Below are 22,632 nucleotides of genomic sequence, written 5' to 3' on the forward strand. Positions count from 1 at the left end.
TCCACCAAACAACAACTGGCAATAGTTTGGTGTGCATAATCCCAGAACAAATTCTGAGAACTTACTAATATTTACTTGTACTCAAAAATATCTATCATCTTTTGATCTATTATTTCAATACCTTTGTTTTAAAGATTTTATTTATTTGACAGAGAAAGAGATGGCGAGAGAGGGAACACAAGCAAGGACAGTGGGAGAGGGAGAAGCAGGCTTCAATCCCAGGACCCTGGGATCATGACCTGAGCAGAAGGCAGACACTTAACAATTGAACCACCCAGGTGCCCTGGAAATCCCCAGTCTTGAACAAACTCAAGACTCGGTTTGTCACCCGACCTGAAGCAAAATAAAGATGCTGTTCCCTGAGGCAGGGTGAATGGAAGATGGGTGGCTGATGAACAACAGATGTCCCAGGTATCGGAGAGTATAGAACAGCTTTTTAATAAGTTCCAACATCTGTCTTAATCTGATTTATACTGATTTCACTAGGGTTGGAATTGTAGGAGTTCGACTCTGGATGTGCTAGCCTCGTTTCCTTTTTTCATAAGCGTTCATGGGCACCTGCTTATGGTTGAGATCACTTCAGTTCTTGCAGTATGACAGAATTAAGCTCCAATGACTGTAATATACTATGATTAGAACTTGGACCTTCACACTGAGGGGAAAAGTCAGGGGAAGATCTCCCAGGGTCCTGTGGGAGTGATTTGTATTGTGTGACTGGCAGCTCATCTTGGAATATCATCTGGGAGAGAGAGACTAGAGGTTATTCCTGGTGCTGGGAACTGACCTCTTTTATATGTTCACCAATGCGATAATTATTTGGCACACAATAGGTTCAAGATAGTGTTAATAATGAATAGCATCTCTGTTTTGTCATGTGCCAGGCCCACTCGAGTGTTATGCACTTGGTATGCTCTGTGCATTCCCAACAGCTGAAAAACATGTCATGAAATAATTATGTCAAATGAATCTGTGAAATTGGGATTTTTCAACGTTTCTCCAGGTGTCCTAGGAATGTATCTATAATTTGATCATGGTCCAACCTTTCAACAGCTAAGCTTTCTTCTCCAAGCTTCCCAATATTAAAAATTAAGTATCCTAAGAGAAAATTAGAAGATATATGTTAGATCATTTGAACATCCTGAACAAAGTTGAATCTTCACTGTACAATGTCCAATTTTTTAGTAGAAGGGGCTAATGTATTATAGACACTGACTTTCTCTCCCTCACCGGCTAGTACCAGTGGTTACTGCAAGAGTCATCAATACCCATCAATACACATGGGCCAGGCTCAGCAGGTAGTTGTTGAGTGAATGAGTGAACTGATTGATTGATGGATGGGCTCATAAACAAGATTCAGGATGCATCTGTGGAATAATAATACCCCTTTTTTTCTTATTCATTACTTCAGAGATAGGTCTCAGATAGCCCAAGGGTTAGGGCTGAGGAAGAATTAGCCTGAAAATTGAACTTCAATTCACCCGGTTTCCCAGTAAATACTAAGACACGTTCAAGTTATTTGCACATCACAGATTGTCAGAGTCCCTAGAGCAGTCAGGCTGGGCAAGGGAATAAGGGGAGGTGGATGGATACATAATCCTGCCCACACAAGAAGGGCAAAGGTAAGTGGGGAGATTTTCCCCTTCCATGGGAATCCCAGACTACAAGTGTATAACCATCCATAGCTTTATTTCTCAAGGGAATTCTGAGGTACCTGGGAATGAGACTTTCCATGGCTTGCATGACTCACTGCCTCCTGCTCTGTTTAACTTTCTGAGTCTTCACATTTATATCCTCTCACTCTGTTGATGCCTTTCCATCATTCATATCACAAACCCATTGTGACTACATGTAGGGAAAGTGTGATTTCAGAAACATTTCCCCACTTGATTTGAATATAAATGTAAATCTGTGGAGTAGGAAAAGAATCTCCAGGAAAATAAGGGAAGAGGTTAAAGAGTTTGTAAGTCAAAGTAGGAATCAGGACCCAACCCAAATGTATTTTTTTTTTTTTTTTTTTTTTGGTCTCAAGACTGCTATCTTTCTGTCATGTTGCTCAGCTTCCAAATTGTTTGGCAAATTGCTGCAATCACTGGGACTACCGCTTCTTGTTGATTCTTCGGGTTATCACGAGGGAGTTGGATTGGACCTCCCCCAACCTCTGGATGCTCTCTGGGGGTGAGGAGGGGAAGGGGGAGCTATCTTTCCTTGTCTATTTTGCAAGACTATATTATTCTTTAGTTTCCTTCTAAAAAGCTCTTTGGCACCTTCCTTACTTTATAAATTACATCTAAGGAAATTATTGAACTGCTGTCAGTGTTAGCCACCATAGGAGAAGCCACAGTATGGGATGTGTGAAAGGATCTCTGGAGTGGGAGCTAGGACCTCTGCTGTCACACTCACAGCCCCTGGTGCAGGCCCTGGTATGCACAGGGAGGGGCCCACTGGATGCTTGCTTACAGACTTCACACGTCAGTCTTGTGCACAGTGTGCTTAGGGATGAACTTCTTCCCCTCTGTCTTCACATTTACACCTAGAAGGAAGTTTTCATTCCTGTCCTGAATGTGGGTGTCAGAGTGTAGTGTGTGGTTTTGGAGTAAACACATTTAGTTGCTTTCCCACACTACCCATTTACTTGTCCCTTCAGAAAGAGGAGTAGATAATTTGACATTGCAAAGAACCTGCTGTGGGTTAAGCCAGTGTGTGTGTGTGTGTGTGTGTGTGTGTGTATACAGGGTATATGGAAAAGGCCTGGTTTCTTTTGCTGGCTTCTTCTTCAGTGTGTGTGTGCCTCTGGGTGCTGTGAGGCTGACCTCTCCTGTGAGCTCCTGGTCCTGTGCTGAGCTGTCCCCGTCAATCCATGGCCTCCCCAGAGGACTGAGCCTTCTCCTTATAGGTTCTGGGCTGCTCCCCAGTGGCTGCACCTCTGCCCTGCAGCCTAGGGTGCTCAGGACTTAGAGCAGAAGAGACTGGAAGGTTGTGTTCTGCCATTCAAACAAGCTTTATTGGGAAACTGCCATTCCAGCCATTATCGACTAAGTTAAGATGATGAATTCCTATATTGCTTCTGTCTACTCCACTCTAGGAAGAACATGGAAGTCTGGGAATCATAGGAGGGTTAGGGTTAGCATTGGGGTGAGGGATGGACAATCTACCCCTACACCAGTTTGGATTTCTGTGAACTTGCCTTCTCCATTTTTCACCCCCAGCCTGGAAACCTTGGTTGCAGGCAGTCTTTCTAGTACAGAGCATTAGTTTCTTCACTAGTAAGAGATATTATTTCTTATTCTTCAAACTCCTGTCTCATCAGGTTCCCACCAGGCTTCCTGTTGGAGTGCAACCTAACCCGCATTTCAGCACTCACATATGTCATCACATAGGACATCAGGGACCTTGGGGAGGTCATGGATGAACAGGGCTGTTGCCTGCCTCCCTGGGTGGTAACAGCCATGGGTAATCACTGTCCCTTGGGGAGAGTAGCTGCAGAGCATCTCTGCTGAGCCATGACCTACAATGGTAAGCAAAGCCAGCTGAGCAGTTTTATTGGGAGTGAAGAGGGAAATTGTAGGCACCTGGTATTTAAACTTGTCGATTGATTAATTATACACCAACTATTGGGTGTCTGTCTATGTCAGATAATAACACTAATACCAATTTGAGTTTATTCTGTAATAAACATTTTGCAAATATTATTTCATTTCACTTACACAACAAACGTGTGAGGGATGCATTTTGTTTAGTGTCTTGCAGAAGAGGGGGAGGAGCGTTAGATGATTGAATAACTTTTCAATGTCACAGAGTAAATGTCAGAACAGAAGTTAGAATTCAGGCAGTCTATCCAGGCTCAGACCTCTTCCTGCCTTTGCTCTGCTGTTTCCAGATGATGAGGGCAGGCAAGGGAAGAATGGAGAACATTTCGAAGATGACTGACACAGGATCCCTGAGCTCCAGGAGCTCGGAGACTAGACAGGAGATAAATTGCTGGACAACAAATACAACTTGAATATAAGTTGATACAAAGGGTCATGAAACAACAGAAAGACAAAAATGTTATCTGGAAAACTGTTTGCTCTTGAATGGGCATGTGTCTCTCAATGGACATAACCGGATCCTTGCCTTTTTACAAATTTGTGCTTACAGGTAACCAAAATTTTTTATTGAGCATCTATCTTATGCTCTCATTTAGCCAGGCATTGGATCTACTCATGAAAGACAGAGATTTAACTCTAATTTCCAGCTCAGCAGGGGGAGATTATTGAAGGTCATTTCAGCTTAGAAAGTTCTTGACACATATATGCATTCAATAAAAACCTGTTGAATTAAATTTATATATAATATTCAATTCTATCTTCTTCATAGTTTTATTGTGAGTGCAAAATGAGATAATGTAGATAGAGTTGCCAAAAAAGAAAGTGTCAACATCTGTCCTTTGAAAGTATGTCCCCACTTGTAGTGATGCAGAATATGGGGAGAGTCAACACCTGGGATCAGATGGCCTTCCAGCCTGGCATGCTGTAGAGGATGCATGCTTCATACAACACACTTGCAAAGGATGGAAAAAACAAAAACAAGTGTAGGAAAGGAGTATCCATCCACAGATTCAGTATGTGAGAATAGAGAGGCATGAAAAGAAAAACATACACATATGTGCCTATTAGCATGGTCATATGTACACATGCATAAGCAAGCCCATGATTGCTTTTTTGCTCACACACAGGCATGCACACACACACCTACAGATATTTATTATACATATTTATAATCTCAGACTTATGTCCATCAAGGAACAGGGTAATAAAGTAGATTTCTTTAAAAAAGTAAAAAGCAATCAAAGAGATACAGATAAATGACAACAAATAGAAAGTGAACATTAATATCAGAGAAGATGGAATTTTATTTTATTTTTTAAGATTTTATTTATTAATTTAAGAGAGAGAGGGGGAGTACAAGCAGGGAGGAGGGGCAGAGGGAGGGAAAGAAGCCGACTCTCCACCAAGCAGGGAGTCCAAAGTGGGGCTGGATCCTAGGACCCTGAGATCATGATCTTAGTCGAAGGCAGTCACTTAAATCACTGAGCCATGCAACTACCCTGAGAAGATGGAATTTTAGACTAAAAGTACTAAGTAGAATAGTAGCAAAAGTCATTTATGTATTTGACTCCAGAAAAGACCTTATGGAAACATCCAAAAAAGTAAAAATTTTATATATCACTTTCTTTAATCAGAAACCTATGACATGGGCACCTGGGTGGCTCAGTGGGTTAAAGCCTCTGCCTTCGGCTCAGGTCATGATCTCAGGGTCCTGGGACCAAGCCCCGCATCGGGCTCTCTGCTCAGCAGGGAGCCTGTTTCCTTCTCTCTCTCTCTGCCTGCCTCTCTACCTACTTGTGATCTCTCTTTCTGTCAAATAAATAAATAAAATCTTAGGAAAAAAAAAAAGAAACCTATGACATTAGGAGTAAATAATAAAAACAAAAGAAAAGAATTAGAATACTTAGAATTTAATGAGGACACTTCTAGATAACCCTAGAATCAAAGTAATTACACCAGAAACTATGAAAATAAAATTTAATCCAAAAATCTATGGAGGGGTTTCTGCTACTAGTCAGAATGTAGAAAGTTGTGTGAAAATGCCATTCATAGGTCAATAATGAAAAGAGATCAGAAAAGCTCCAAAACAAAAGTTTTAAAATAATTTTTAAATTAGAGAAACAGCCAATTTTTAATAAGTTTTAGTAGTTTCCTATAGGCTGGCATGAAAGTTTAGAAGTTTTGTTTTATTTATTTATTTATTAAAGATTTTATTTATTTTTTTTTTGAGAAAAAGAGAGAGTGAGAGAGATCATGAAAGGGGAGAGGGTCAGAGGGAGAAGCAGTCTCCCTGCATGGGGAGCCCCATGTGGGACTCGATTCCAGGACTCTAGGTTCATGACCTGAGCCAAAGGCAGTTGCTTAACCAACTGAGCCACCCAGGCACCCCTAGAATTTTAGAAAATGCTGCCACAATATTGGGAAGTTTCTCCCTGGGTCTTCCCAGGGTTCCTGGGGTCATACAACAGGGACTGAGAATAAGGCAGGCCAGTTAGAGTCATCTTTCCTGGGCACAGTGAGCTTCCTCCATCCCACCCAAAGCAGCACCCTCAGAAAGTGGAAAGCAGTACTTATTTGAGGCACTACAGGCTTTCAGGAATTGCAGTCTGAGAGTAGGGCAGGAGAGCTGAAAGAATTCTTCCCAAAACATGCTGGGATCGGGAAGACTATTAACAGTTTAAAGCAGGAATAGTGATAATATATACTGTGTGTTTTATAGCATATATAAAAGAAAGGTATGGGCTAATAAAAGTATTATAGGCAATAGGGGGATAATGAAATTATATACTTATAAATTTTTTACATTCCTCATGAAATAATATAATGTTATTTAAAGAATGAACTATGGCAACTTAAAGATATATATTCTAATCTTCTAATCTTTAAAGCTATGCTGCCTGCTACAGTGGACACAGCCACAGGTAGCTATTTACATTTTAATTAATTAAGATGAAATTAAGTAGAAATTTCAGTTTCTTAGACTAGCCATAAAAAACTCAGTGAAATAACACTGGTCTAGCTATTTTCATATCACTCAAAGTAGATTTCAAGACAGAAATCAGTTTTAGTAGAAATAAAAATAGGAGATGGCATAATGTCACAAAGATAGATTTATTAAGATGGAAACATCCTGAAGGTGCATGCATCTAATAACAGATCTCCTATGTATATGAAGCAAAATTTGGAAGAACTAGAAAAAGAAAGTGACAGATGTATAATCATAACTATAAATTTTAATGCCCTCTCTCAGTAATTTAGAGAAATACACAAAAAAAGTAGTAGAAAGCACACAGAATATTTAAATAATTTGAATAACATTATGAACCAATCTGACCTAATTGGCATTGATAAAACCATAAAACCAATGCTGTGAGGTGTTCTCTCTCTTCAAGTGCACATAAAATCCTGGCAAAACTGGATGATGGATTATAGGCTATGCTACACCCAGGTCTTGATAAATAGAAATATCAAAAGATTGACATTTTACAGCACCATAATGATATTTAAAAATCAGTAACAAAGACCTATCTGGAGAATTCTTAAATATATGGGAATTTAACAATGTACTGCAAAATGATCCTTATAGCAAAGAGGAAATCACATGGGAAATTAGGAAATATTTTCAAGGAAATGATAGTGGAAACCTAAGTCCCCAGGTGCTGGGGATTAAGGAAAGTGCACCTGTCAGTGATGAGCACAGGGTGATGTATGGGAGTGTTGAATCACTATCTTGTACACCTGTAACTAATATCACACTGGATGTTAAGTACACTAGAATTAAACAAAATAAAAACTTGGAAAATGCAAAACAAAAGCCCTAATATATCAAAATTTGTCAGATGCCACTGAAAAACTGCTTGGAGGAAATATAAAGTTTACAGTATTCATTTTAGAAAAGAAGATATGTATAAAATTAATTTCCCAATTTTCCATATTCCAAAGATAAAGCTAGGGCAAGAAATTATGCTTTAAATATGTAGAAAATAGGAAAAACAAACATAAAAACTGAAACTGGTGAAATGAAAAGTATACAATAGAAAAAACAAAAATGCATGTTTGTTAAAAGATTAATGAAAGTGGTAAACTTCTAGCAAGACTAATTAAGAAAAAAAGCTAAGAACACAAGTTACTGACATCAGTAATGAAAATGTCTATCATTAAAAAATGTAATTAATAGGGCAAGATGGCAGTGGAGTAGCAGACTGAAATGACATTAGATTCCAGGAGTTCAGCTAGATAGGTATCAAACCATTCTGAACACCTACAAACTCAACAGGAGATAGAAAGAAGAAGAGCAACAATTCTAGAACAGAAAATTGACCACTTTCTGAAAGGTAGGACATAAAGAGAAGTGAATCTAAAGCAACAGGAGGATAGACCACAGGGGGAGGGGCCAGCTCCTGGCAAGCAGCAGAGCAGTGGGACACAAAATTGGAACATTTAGAAGTCTGGTCCACTGAGGGACATTGCTCCAGAAGCTAAGCAGGGTGGAGCCCTTGTGGGGACAGTGTAGTCTTAGGCCTGTGGGGTCACAGAAAGATCAGGGGTGTCTGACTGTGGCAGAGCTGCCAGGTGTTGGAGTGGGGAAGACAAATACAGAGACAGAGCCAAAGAGTGAGCTATCAGCTCGTGGTTACCTTAAACCATGATCCGAGGCAAACTGGGCCACTGCTCTTCAAGCAGGGACCCCACAAGAAGCATTTAGGGAGACTCACCTTCCTCTTCCAGGAGGAGCAGCATGGTAGGAATCTGCTGGGTTTGCAGACTCCAAACAGGGCCATGTGTCAGAGATAGAAATGCTTGGTTACAGGCTGGGTGAGCTCAGACTGCGGCTGGAGACCAGGAGACAGGAGTGATTGACTGCCTATCTCTGAAGGCCCACTGAGGAGTAGGGCCCTGAGCTCTCAGCTCCTCTCGCCGGAGATTGAGAGGCTCCATTTTCATTCCCATCCTCCAAAGAGGTATGGAAAGTGTTCAGGGAGCAAAAGCTCTGAGAGCGAACCTGAGCAGATTACTTAGCCTGGTCCCTGGCAAGGGTGGCACAGTTCTGCCTTGGGCAAAGACATTTGAGAATCATTGCAACAGGCCCCACCCACAGAAGATCAGCAAGAACATCCAGCCAAGACCAAGCTTACCAATCAATGAGAACAGCAGAACTCCAGAGCTAGGGGAAAGCAACGCATACAATTCATATCTTCCCCCCATGATCCTTTAGTCTTGTAAAGTTAAATTTTTAAAGTTTTTTTCTTATTCTATTTTTTTAAACTTTCCCTCTTTCCTCTTTTAACATTTTAACTAGTTTATCTTAACAATACCTTTCTAAAAATAAAAATCTTTTATAGCCTTCATTGTTACAGTCATATTTTATCCTTTATTTTATTTAACCTTATTTTTTATATACATATAGGGTTTATTTTTCCTCTAAAATAATTTGGGGTACAATTTCTTCTAAGAGATCAAAATATACCCAAAATCTAGCATATGGCTTTGTTCTAGTCTCCAGCCGAACATTCCTTCATCTTTTTTTTTTCTTTTTACAACCAACTTATCTTATCAATTCCTTTCTTAGAATTTTTTTTTTTAATTTTCATCTTTACATCTTTACATATTCCATCCCTTCAATGAGTTTACCCTTAATTTGTACATGTACAAAATTTTCTTTCTTTAAAATTTTGGGAGGTAGTTTCTTTGAAAAGACCAAAATACACCCAAAATGAAGTGGGTGGCTCTGTTCTATTCACAAGTCTAATATATTTTTTATATTATAATATATATATATAATAATAATAATATATTATTATTTTAAATTATTTTTATTTTTATTTCTTTTTTCCTCCTTTCTTCTCATTTGGTTTTGGATCTCTTCTGTTTGGTTAGCATACCTTTTTTCTGGGGTCTTTGCTACCCTTTTAGTATTTTATTCTCTTGTTCATATATTCTAATCTGGATAAAATGACAAGGCAGAAAAACTCACCACAAAAAAAAGAACAAGTGGCAGTATCAATGGCTAGGGATGTAGTCAATAGGGATATTGGTAATATGCTAGAACTAAAGTTCAGAACGATGATCCTTAAGGTGCTAGCTGGGCTCAAAAAAGGCATGGAAGATACTAGAGAAACCCCTTCTGATGAGATAAAATCCTTTTCTGGAGAAATAGAAGAACTGAAGTCAAAACAAGTTGAAATCATAAAAGCTATTAGTGAGGTGCAATAAAAAATGGAGGCTCTTACTGCTAGGATAAATGAGGCAGAAGAGAGAATTAGTGATATAGAAGGCCAAATGACAGAGAATAAAGAAGCTAAGCAAAAGAGAGACAAACAAGTACTGGACCATGAGAGGAGAATTTGAGAGATAAGTGAGACCATAAGACAAAAAAATATTAAAATAATTGGGATTCCAGAAGAAGAAGAAAGAGAGAGGGGCAGAAGGTATATTGGAGCAAATTATAGTAAAGAATTTCCCTAATATGGCAAAGGGAACAAGCATCAAAATCCAGGAGGCATAGAGAACCCCCCTTAAATCAATAAAAATAGGTCCACACCCCATCATCTAGCAGGAAAACTTACAAGTTTTAGTGACAGAGAGAATATCCTGAAAGCAGCTCAAGACAAGAAGTCTGTAACATACAATGGTGGAAATATTAGATTGGCAACAGACTTATCCACAGACACCTGGCAGGCCAGAAAGGACTGGCATGATATATTCAGAGCACTAAATGAGAAAAATATGCAGCCAAGAATACTACTATATCCAACTATGCTGTCATTGAAAATAGAAGGAGAGATAAAAAGCTTCCTGGACAAACAAAAGTTAAAAGAATTTGCAAACACCAAACCGCCCTACAGGAAATATTGAAAAGGGTCCTCTAAGCAAAAAGAGAGTCTAAAAGTAGTAGACCAGAAAGGAACAGAGACAATATACAGTAACAGTCACCTTACAGGCAATACAATGGCACTAAAGTCGTATCTTTCAATAGTTACCTTGAATGTAAATGGGATAAATGCCCCAATCAAAATACACAGGGTATCAGAATGGATTAAAAAAACCAAAACCCATCAATATGCTGTCTACAAGAAACTCATTTTAGAACCAAAGACACAATAAAAGATGAGGAAGGACACCAAATCATACGTAAAGGGTATGTCCAACAAGAAGATCTAACAATTTTAAATATCTATACCCCTAACATGGGAGCTGCCAACTGTATAAACCAATTAATAAAAAAATCAAAGAAACACATCGACAATAATATAATAATAGCATGGAACTTCAACATCCACCTCACTGAAATGGACAGATCATCCAAGCAAAAGATCAACAAGGAAATAAAGGCCTTAAAAGACACACTGGACTAGTGCACATGGAACATTCTCCAGAATAGGCCACATCCTGGGTTACAAATCAGGTCTCAACCAATACCAAAAATGGGGATCATTCCCTGATTATTTTCAGATCACAATGTTCTGAAGCTAGAATTCAATCACAAGAGGAAAGTTGGAGAGAACTCAAATACATGGAGGCTAAAAAGCATCCTACTAAAGAATGAATGTGTCATCCAGGAAATTAAAGAAGAATTGAAAAAATTAATGGAAACAAATGAAAATGAAAACACAATGGTTCAAAATCTGTGGGACACAGCAAAGGCAGTCCTGAGAGGAAAGTATATAGTGATACAAGCCTTTCTCAAGAAACAAGAAAGGTCTCAAATACATAACCTAACCCTACACCTAAAAGAGCTGGAGAAAGAACAGCAAAGAAAGCCTAAACCCAGCAGAAGTGCAATAATAAAGAAGAGAGAGGAAATTAATGAAATAGAAACCAAAAGAACAGTAGGACAGATCAATGAAACTAGGTCCTGGTTCTTGAAAGAATTAATAAGATTGATAAAACCCTGGCCAGACTTATCAAAAAGAAAAGAGAAAGGACCCAAATTAATAAAATCATGAATGAAAGAGGAGAGATCACAACCAACACCAAAGAAATACAAACAATTATAAGAACATATGAGCAACTATACACCAGCAAATTTGACAATCTGGAAGAAATGGATGCATTCCTAGAGACAAATAAACTACCACAACTGAACCAGGAAGAAACAGAAAACCTGAACAGACCCATAACCAGTAAGGACATTGAAGCAGTCATCAAAAATATCCCAACAAACAAGAGCCCAGGGCCAGATGGCTTCCCAGGGGAATTTTACCAAACATTTAAAGAAGAATTAATTTCTATTCCCCTGAAACTGTTCCCAAAAATAGAAATGGAAGGAAAACTTCCAAACTCATTTTATGAGGCCAGTATTACCTTGATCCCAAAACCAGACAAGGACCCCACCAAAAAGGAAAATTACAGTCTTGTTGAACCTTTGAGGAACACAGATGAGAAAATTCTCACCAAAATACTAGCCAATGGGATCCAACAGTACATTAAAAGGATTATTCACCATGATCAAGTAGGTTTATTCCTGGGCTGCAAGGTTGGTTCAACATCTGCAAATCAATCAATGTGATACAACACATTAATAAAATAAAGAACAAGAACCATATGATACTCTCAATAGATGCTGAAAAAGCATTTGACAAAGTACACCATCCTTTCTTGATCAAACCTCTTCAAAGTATAGGGATAGAAGGTACATACCTCAATATCATCAAAGCATTTTATGAAAAACCTACAGCAAATATCATTCTCAATTGGGGAAAAATTTAGAGCTTTCCCCCTAAGGTCAGGAACGCGGCAGGGATGTCCACTATCACCACTGTTATTCAACATAGTACTAGAAGTCTTAGCCTCAGCAAACAGACAACAAAAAGAAATAAAAGGCATCTGAATCAGCGAAGAAGACATCAAATTCTCACTCTTTGTAGATGATAAGATACTCGATGTGGAAAACCCCAAAGACCACTCCAAAACCGCTAGAACTCATACAAGAATTCAGTACAGAAATGCACAGAAATCAGTTGCATTTCTATACACCAACAGCAAGACAGAAGAAATAGAAATTAAGGGGTCAATCCCATTTACAATTGCACCCAAAGCCATAAGATACCTGGGAATAAACCTAACCAAAGAGGCCAAGGATCTGTACTCAGAAAACTATAAAGAATTCATGAAAGAAATTGAGTAAGACACAAAGAAATGGAAAAATGTTCCATGCTCATGGATTGGAAGAACAAACATTGTGAAAATATCTATGCCAGCTAGAGCAATCTACACATTTAACACAATCCCTATCAAAGTACCATCAGCTTTTTTCAAGGAAATGTAACAATGAATCCTAAAATTTATATGGAACCAGAAAAGACCCCCAAATGCCAGAGGAATGTTGAAAAAGAAAGGCAAAGTTAGTGCCATCACAAGTCCTGACTTCAAGTTCTATTACAAAGCTGTAATCATCAATATAGTATGGTACTAACACACACACAAAAAACACATAGATCAGTGGAACAGAATAGAGAGCCCAGAAATGGATCCTCAACTCTATGGTCAACTAATCTTCGACAAAGCAGGAAGAATGTCCAATGGAAAAAAGATAGTCTCTTCAACAAATGGTGTTGGGAAAATTGGACAGCCACATGCAGGAGAGTGAAACTGGACCGCTTTTATTACACCACACACAAACATAGACTCAAAATGAATAAGAGACCTCAATGTGAGACAGGAATCCATCAAAATCCTTGAGGAGAACACAGGCAGGAAACTCTTTGACCTCAGCCGCAGAAACTTCTTCCTAGAAACATTGCCAAAGGCAAGGGAAGTAAGGGCAAAAATGAACTATTGGGACTTCATCAAGATCAAAATCTTCTGCACAGCAAAGGAAACAGTCCACAAAACCAAAAGACAACCGAGAGAATGGGAAAAGATTCACAAATGACATATCAGATAAAGGGCAAGTACCCAAAATCTATAAAGAACTTATCAAACTCAACACCCAGAGAACAAATAATCCAATCAAGAAATGGGCAGGGGACATGAACAGACATTTCTCCAAATAAGACATCCAGCTGGCCAACAGGCACATGAAAATGTGCTCCACATCACTCGGCATCAGGGAAATACAAATCAAAACCACGATGAGATACCACCTCACATGAGTCAGAATGGCTAAAATTAACAAGTCAGAAAATGACGGGTGTTGGAGAGGTTGCAGAGAAAGAGGAACCCTCCAGCACTGTTGGTGGGAATGCATGCTGGTGCACCCACTCAGGAAAACAGCATGGCGGTTCCTCGAAAACTTGAAAATAGAGCTACCCTACAACCCAGCAATCGCACTACCTGGTATTTACCATAAAGATATAAATGTAGTGTTCGGAAGGGGCACATGCACTCTAATGTTTATAGCAGCAATGTCCACTGTCACGGCCGGCGTGACAAATCGACCAGGAATGTGAGGGTAAGAGGATGAAGAAAAGAACTCGAGAAGCAAAGAGATGGGGGCAGGAGGAGCACTGAGGAGAATGTCCAACAGTGCTAAGTCTATTCAAAGCATTAAGGCCATATATATAGTGATATTACATCTGTGTCTAGTTTAACAACCATGAGTTCCTCATGATGCCAAATGGCTGATGCCAGTACAAATACAGCAAACCTGAAAGTAATTTATGGGCTGTACTAGGGCAGCAAGGACCAGCAATGAACTTTTGACCCCAACCGAATTGTTCTCATTTGTTTAGCAAGCGTGTGGGAAGTCACGTAGGAGAGTGCACAACACATAGCACAGACCCTTTCTCAGTGCTACTCAACTTTTCCTGTCCTAAACCTTTTGTTAGGTTATTCGGACTTTAAAGGAGGCACAAGTCAGGGCCTGGTTTGGTCCTCGTCTCAAGCCTTATTGCAGCCTCCCACAGTCCACAATAGCCAAACTATGGAAAGAACCTAGATGTCCATCAATGGATGAATGGATAAAGAAGATGTGGTGTATATATACAACAGAATACTATGCAGCCATCAAAACAAATGATATCTTGCCATTTGCAAAGACATGGATCGAACTAGAGTGTATTATGCTGAGTGATATAAGTAAATCAGAGAAAGACAATTATCATATGATCTCCCTGATATGAGGAATTTGAGAGGCAGAGTGGGGGGTTTGGGAGGTAGAGAAGGAAAAAATGAAACAAGATGGGATTGGGAGGGAGACAAATTATGAGACTCTTAATCTTACAAAACAAACTAAGGATTGCTGGGGGTGGGGAGGAGTGATAGGTTGTTGGGTTGTGGACATTGGGGAGGGTATGTGATATGGTGAGTGCTATGAAGTGTGTAAGCCTGACGATTCACAAACCTGTACCCCTGGGGCAAATAATAAATTATATGTTAATAAAAATAATTAATAAAAATGTAATTAATAATTTTATGGTGATAACTTAATTGACTAATAAAATGGATACATTTCTTGAAAAACATAACTAACCCAAAGACTTCTGAAGAAATAGAAAATATAAATAGCTCAAACTTATGGAAGAAGTTAAATTTGTAATGAAACCCTATCCACAAAGAGAATTCAGTCTTAGGTAGATTCACTGGTGTGTTCTATCAAGAAAGAATGAACTTTGCACATTTAAACTTCTGACTCTTAAAAGTTAGTTAGGTATAAGTTCTTAAATGTTGCAATCAGAGAAGTTTAGAACTGAAATGGTCTTTGAAGAATAAATTGAAAAATTAAAAAAAAAGAGAAATAACTCAAATCCTACACACAATCTTTTAGAAAATAAAGGAGAAGGAAAAAACCTCCAGATTTGTTTTATGAGGCCTGCCCTGGATATGCCAACCTGACAAATGCTCAATGAAAATTACAAAACAATTTCCTTTATGAACGTAGATATAATATTAGTGAATCAAATCCAGCAATACACAGAAAAGAATATATTATGACAAGTGGGATTTTTTCAGGAAGGTAAGATTGATTTAACACATGAAAATCAGTAAGTGTAATTCACCACTTACTATCTATATGAGTATTTCAACAGAGTCAGAAAAAGTAGCTGGAAAAATTTAACATCTCTTCAGGAGAAAAACTTTCAGTGAACCGGAATTAGAAAGAAACATCTTCAATCTTATACGAGGCTACTGTGAAAATCTCACACCTACCTTCTTAATTAATAATGAAGCATTAAATTACTTCTCCCTGAGATTGGAACCACAGCAAGGATGTCTGCTCTTGTTGTTTTTATTCAACTGAGAGTCCTATTCAATGAAACAAGGAAAAGAAATGTCACAAAAGTCTGAAAAAGGTAACATGATTTTGTATGTAGAAAACACTATAAAATGAATTTAGAACTTTCACAGAGTAAAAGGTCACAAAGATAAAAACAGTTGTATTTTATAGACTAGCAATGAATTTTTATAGATTAGTATTTTGAACTTAACATTCACTTTACAAAAGAATAAAAAATCAAATATTAGAAATATATCTAACTAAAAAAGTGTGAGACCTTTATTCTTCAAATTATAAAACATTGCCAAAAGAAAGTAAAAGTTTAAACTAATAAAAAGATTTATAACTATATTTATGATTAGAAGGTTCAATATTACTAATATGTCCATGCTTCCCAATTGACTAATAGAGTCAAACCAATCCCAATAAAATCATAAAAGCAGGCATTTATGAGGAAATTTGCAAGCTCATGCTTGCATTTTTTATGTAAATACAAAAGCAGCCAAAATAATTCCAAAAAAGAAAAATTTGAAGGACATTTACTACATGATTTCAAAATTTGCCTTGAAGCTACAATAGTCAGAAGTGTGTATTATTGGCATAGGAACACACATACAGTTCAACAGAACATAGTAGAAAGCTTATAAGCAGACCCAATGTATAGTCCTTGATTTTCAGTCAATCTATTTTAATCCAATTCAAATGATGCTGGAAAAACTGGATATTCTTATAGAAAAAATACGAACCTTGATCTCTATCTATACGGAAATATTAATTTGAGATGTATCATAGGCCCAAATACAGAATCCAAACAAATCTAAAACCTGGATATAAAGCCAGATAAGATTGCTGGAGTAGAGCATAAAGGGTATTCCTAGGTAGGTTGATTTCTCAATCAGGACACCTAAAATGCTAACCATAAGCAAAAGTTGACAGACTGGGTCAACAAAATTTTTGTCCAATAAGAATACACTATTAAGAAAATAAATATGTAATTTTCAAAAGATATATGTGAGAAACTCACATTCAGCATGTGTGAAGTTTCTACGCTCTAAAAGAAAAAAGAAGATGAAAAACTCAATTTTAAAAAATAGGCAAAAGATTGGAAGAGATACTTCCCAAAAGAAAATATATGAATGTCCTACAAGGGCATGGAAAAGTGCTCAACATAATTAGTTATCAGAGAATTGTAAATTAAAACCACAATGAGATACAATTCCATACCAGCTAAATCGGCTGATTTCAAAAAGACTGATGCCACCCAGTTGTTGACCCAGGGGAGTAGTGGGTATTCTCAGACATTGCTGATGGAATATAAAAAGGCTCAAATACTTTAGAGAATGGTTTATAACATTTTTGTATGAAATTAATCATAATCTATGGTATGATCCAGCAATTTTACTAATAATTATTTGCTCAAGAGCCATACACATTCATGTGCACAACATACTTGTTGAGGTAATGCTCACAGCAGACTTTTTTATAGTATTCTCAAAATGGAAACAAACCAAATATCTATTAATAGAATAATAGACAAATTGAGGTATAGTTATATAATGGAACAGTACTCAGCAATAAAGCTTGAGAGGTACTGACACAGGCACAAAATTTGGTAAGATAATATGTCAATAAGATATCAATATATGTTATATATCAATAAGATAATACTTATTGATGGCAGGATATGAGGAGAAAAGTTCCCACTTATTATTCTTAGGCAAAGTATGAATCGTTATAATATTTATTTCTATTTTATTTTATTATTTTTTAAAAAAATTTATTAAAATTCCAGTTAGTTAACATACAGTGTTGTATTAATTTCAAGTGTACAATATGGTGATTCAGCACTTCAATACATCACCTAGTGCTCATCACAAGTGCATTATTTAATTCCCATCACCTATTTCACCCATCTTCCCGCCCATCTCCCCTCTGGAGACCATCAGTTCATTCTCTATAGTTAAGAGTCAGCTCTCCTTTCCCCCCTTTTGCTTGTTTTGTTTCTTAAATGTTGCAAAAGAGTGAAATCATATAGCGTTTTTTCTTTCTTTGACTGGCTAATTTTGCTTAACCTTACACTCTCTAGCCTCACCCATTTCAGTGCAAATGGCAAGATTTCATTCTTTTATGCAGCTGAATAATATTCCATCGTATATATACACCACATCTTTATCCAATGTTCAGTTGATGGATATGTAGGCTGTCTCCATAATTTGTCTATTGTAAATAGTGCTGCTATAAAGGTATCAATATATATTAACCAACATATACATACCCCAGAAATTCATTTCTAGTGAATATTTCCCATCAAAATAAAGACATAAGTATATAAGAATACATAGTCAAGATATTTATTGCGTTTTATTTATAGTAGCAAAGGAATATAAAGAAACCATGTCCATCAATAGAAGAAGGGTTTATGAATCATAAAATTCTTGTATTCACAGAATTTTATGCAGTCTTTGAAAATAATGACTTCAAACTTGGTAATCTGATTTGGATATATTGAAGACAGGATTGGTATGGCTAAATGGGAAATGCAAATATGCAGAGAAGAATGAATAATGCAATTTTTTTTAATGAAAAAGAACACAACCTTTATGTGTCTGAATATAACTATATAAATAAAGAGAAAATTTGGAAGGATGAATTCTGGGTTAATAATAGGAGCTTTACTAGGAATAGTGGTGGTGATCCAGTCATTGGTGAAAGGAAGAAGAGGGAGAAAAGAAAAGAATGATCAAACCAAACAAAATATGAGATTCTCTGTATGCCTCAGGTAAGTTCTTCCCCCACTCTCCTCACTTCATTCCAGCTGGGGAGCCTCTTTGCTGCTTTCCTGACATACCAAATATGCCCCTGACTCCCAGTCTTTGCACTTGCCATTCATGCTGTCTGGAACCCACTCCTTTCAGGATTCTGTGCATGTCATACCTTTGCTTCTCACCCCTCTCTGCTCAGTGCTGCCTGTCCTGGAGGCCTTCCTTGGCTACTCTCTATAAAGTAGCAACACAACTTTCTCAACTATTCTCCTTACCCTGCTTTGTCTTTCTCCACTGAGCTTATTTCTATCTGACATGTTCTGTTCTTATGCATTTGTTTTTGTCCTCACTGTCTCTATTCCAAGAACGGCAGCATCGTGGAGTAGAAATCATTTTATCCTTTTATGTAACTCTGGAAACAAAAATAGTGTCCGGTGAAGACCAGTCACTTACTACATACTTGCTGAATGAATGAGTGAATATATCTGTGGGTGAGCGACGTATACATATGTGGGAAAATTAAGCAGTCTGTCTACATATAAATAAGAATTCTCCTCTTAATGCTTAACTTGGAAAATCAGTTACTGATTCTCTCAAGGGAGAAAGCAATTTCCTCACGTGAATTAGAATGTATTTTTACAGTTGAATTTGATTTGATTTTTACATTTGACCAAGAAGGAGCATCAGAACAGTGAATTGGGATCCTCTTCCGCTGGGACTCAACAGGTAATCCATTTTGGTCTTTATTTTATCTGTGGCTAATCTATGAACATTGTTGTAAAGTGTTGGCCAAAATCTATTTGTGAAAGTACTTTGTGTTATTGAGGTGCATTTCCTCTAGATTTCAAGTTTTTCAGGCTAATAAATACTACTACCTTTATTTTAAAAATTCTAAGTGCATACTTGGTATCTGCCATGTACACTCCATTAGCCAAGCACTGAAAGCCAACTGTCATTTAGAAAATTAGCAGATACCTTTCTTTAACATCTGAGCCTGTTCTTATAAGATGATTGGTGGAAAATCTGTTCACACAGTTGGATGAAATGGGATTAGGTCATTGTCTTTCAGTTTTGGCTTTGAATCAACTTTATAATGCTCTCCACATTGTTCTGTGCACGTGTGGATGCTTTGCAAAGTGCTTTGAGGTGCTTTTGACCTAGATTTGTTGGTTTCTGTTTTGTGTGTAATAGCTTAGAAATGAACAGGCATAATGTGGTCTATGGCCTTTTAAAACCTAGACATTTTGGACTCTGCTGCTGAACAGGAAGTGAAAACCTGTAGTCAATCATCTCATTACTTAATCAGATTAAAATATATATTTAAAACTTGCTGTGAAGACTAGAACTGTTCATATGTATATCAGATTTTTATCATAGATATATCACATAATACATAGAATCACATTTTTTTATTCATTCATTCATTGCTGGACACTTAGGTTGTCTCTATGTCTTTGCTATTATAAATAATGCTGCAATAAACACGGAGATGAAATCTTTTCACGATAGTTATTTCATTTCCTTCAGATAAATATACCAAAGTGGAGTGACTGGATCATATGGTAGCTCTATTTTTAATTTTATAAGGGGCTTCCATATGTTTTCCATAGTGGCTGCACCAATTTACATTCCCATCACAGTGCATAAGGGTTCCATTTTCTCCATATCTTCACCAACATTTATTTTTGATGTTTTTGATACTAGCCATACTAACAGGTGTGAGGTAATATCCCATTGTTCACGTATCTTTAGAACATAAGACACAGCCTCTGTGATGGAGTTCATGGTTAAGGGGCAAAGGTGTCTGGGTCTTACTGGGCAACTTCTTCCCCCTTAGAGTAAGGAGAGTCACTAAGAAGCAGTTTTATAAATGAAGGACCACATTTGCTCATTTGTCAAAGACTTGAGCCTCAAAAACCTTAAATTGCAGTTTTAAAAGTATAAACTTCCATTTCAGTGTATCTAATATGCATTCTATTGTTAAAGCTTCTTACTGATGTCTCACTTGAAAGAATGGCAGTGGTCTGTACATACATATGGATGGCCATTCAATTTCAAAATCTTTCTCACATCAATAACGCTAATCCTGTGAGAGCAAAGAGGAAGCTTGATTAGTTTTAGGAAGGAAAGGGAATGGTGGGCAGGTCAACAACACTCATCATTACTTTATGTATTCCTGCCAACAGCATGTATTTCTACTAAGTCCATACACAAATTGATGCATCTGTCAGGCAGAGATAATCATTATTTAAAATACATTAATCTGCAAGATCCAGTTCCAAAATTTCCTGGAAACTCTAAAGGACGTCTCAAATGCCTTTTTTCAGCCAGTAAAATGATGGGTCATCTGTGGCTAAAATGCTTCTCCATGTACCATTATATCTTTTGCCATTATTTTCAAGTGTAAAATCGCGTCTTGTGTTGACTGTGAAATTGGAATTCCCTCCTTTTGAAGGCCAAACCTGATAATTGAAAGGAATGATTGCCGAAGTTAACAGGGCCTTTTCTAAAGGAACGGTTTAGAAACGTTTGTAACTGAATTGAATGGAAGATAAGAAGTAAAATAGACCAAGGTTGCATAGACTGGTCCATTGCTGCCTGGCTGAATAGCATTGCTCTTGGAGATTTGGTATTCTTAGCTGAAGTCAAGGACTTTGATCCTAGGGCCAGTTAGTTTTCAGTTTTTCAGTGGTGACAAGTTACAACCTGTCCCAGGTCGGCTGTCTGGAAAATTCATGCCCCTTAATTATAAAAGGACTTAGTAGAGTGAATATATTAGCACAAATTCTTCTTTGTCCCTGGAAGCACAACTCAGAACATTTAGGAGCCTGGTGGTAGTAGTGCTGCGTGTGCACAAGAGGCCTGTGTTCAGACACACACAGCCACACACACACACACACACACACACACGCACAGACGTGTGATGCCTACATCAAAGAATAATTAATAGATCATTAAAGAGCCTATTTACTCTCTCATTGCTAATAATATTTATATTTAATAAATGTGAGTAATAGACATTATCCAAACCTATGGGCTGACATAGAATGTCTGATATAAAATACCCTGAATATTGAAGCACAACGGTGGACATTCAAGCCCATTCTTACATACAATCACTAATAACAGTAGACAAGCAAGCTGTCTCTGTAAAACCTGTTTTATTTACTTATTTATTTTTAATTTTTAATTTTTATTGGAGTATAGTTGACACACAATGTTACCTGAGTTTTAGGTGTATAACAGAGTGATTCAACAACTTTGTATGTCATACTGTGCTCACCGCAAGTGTAGCTACCACGTCACTATACAACACTATCACCATACCATTGACTATATTCCCCGTGCTGTATCTATTATTCCCAAGACTATTCATTCCATAAGTGGAAGTCTGTATCTCCCACTCATCTTCATTCGTATTGCCCATTCTCCCATTCTCTTCCCCCTGGCAACTAACAGTTTGTTCTCTATACTTACAGGTCTGATTCTCGTTGTAAAAAATTTTAAATGGGAGGTTTCATCCATAGTTAATTCTTATTTTTTTTTTTTTACTACACTGTGAGTATGAACTCACTCTGATTATTAAGGGGTTATGAGGGGGGATCAACCATTTTCATATAGAAAATAACAAGAGTTAGGCTATCTCTATGCCCATGAAAAAGTGTCCTACAGGATGTCCTTGCTGTCCATCTAGTTCACTGTGGGTATGTCTTTGATTTGTCTGAAGCACAGTTGTGCAAGCAATGCTGTGGTCTATGTTGATGGCAAAGATGATCTCAGGTAAAATCCAACCTTTTGGCAAAGTATTCATTAGTTGCAATAGGTACACTTCAGAGATACAAGGGTGTAAAAATCTCATGATATTTGTCACCAAAGAATATACTCTGTGTACGAACAGCAATTGTTTTAATGCATAAGATGAAAAATGATAAACATCCTGAGAGAGGTGAAGACAGTGCTATGGGCATTCAGAAAAGGTTGTGGTTATTAATGACACTTGTAAATGGTGCTATGCTATTAATACACAAGACTTGATCTAATATTTTATACTTTTCAAAGCGTGTTCAAATACATTATCAAGTGTTTTCCTGAACCAACATGTTGACAGGCTAAGGAAAGCACAGCA

At 37.5% G+C, this 22,632-nt stretch overlaps 1 pseudogene; it reads right to left on the reverse strand.

The window, feature by feature from the left end:
• LOC111155402 overlaps nt 1–21,933 on the reverse strand; it is a 36,812-nt pseudogene extending 14,879 nt beyond the window's left edge.
• Nucleotides 21,934–22,632: the final 699 nt, after the last annotated feature.

Source organism: Enhydra lutris, unplaced genomic scaffold, assembly GCF_002288905.1.
Source record: "Enhydra lutris kenyoni isolate GAN:26980312 unplaced genomic scaffold, ASM228890v2 scaffoldscaffold41, whole genome shotgun sequence".
Lineage (NCBI taxonomy): Eukaryota > Metazoa > Chordata > Mammalia > Carnivora > Mustelidae > Enhydra > Enhydra lutris.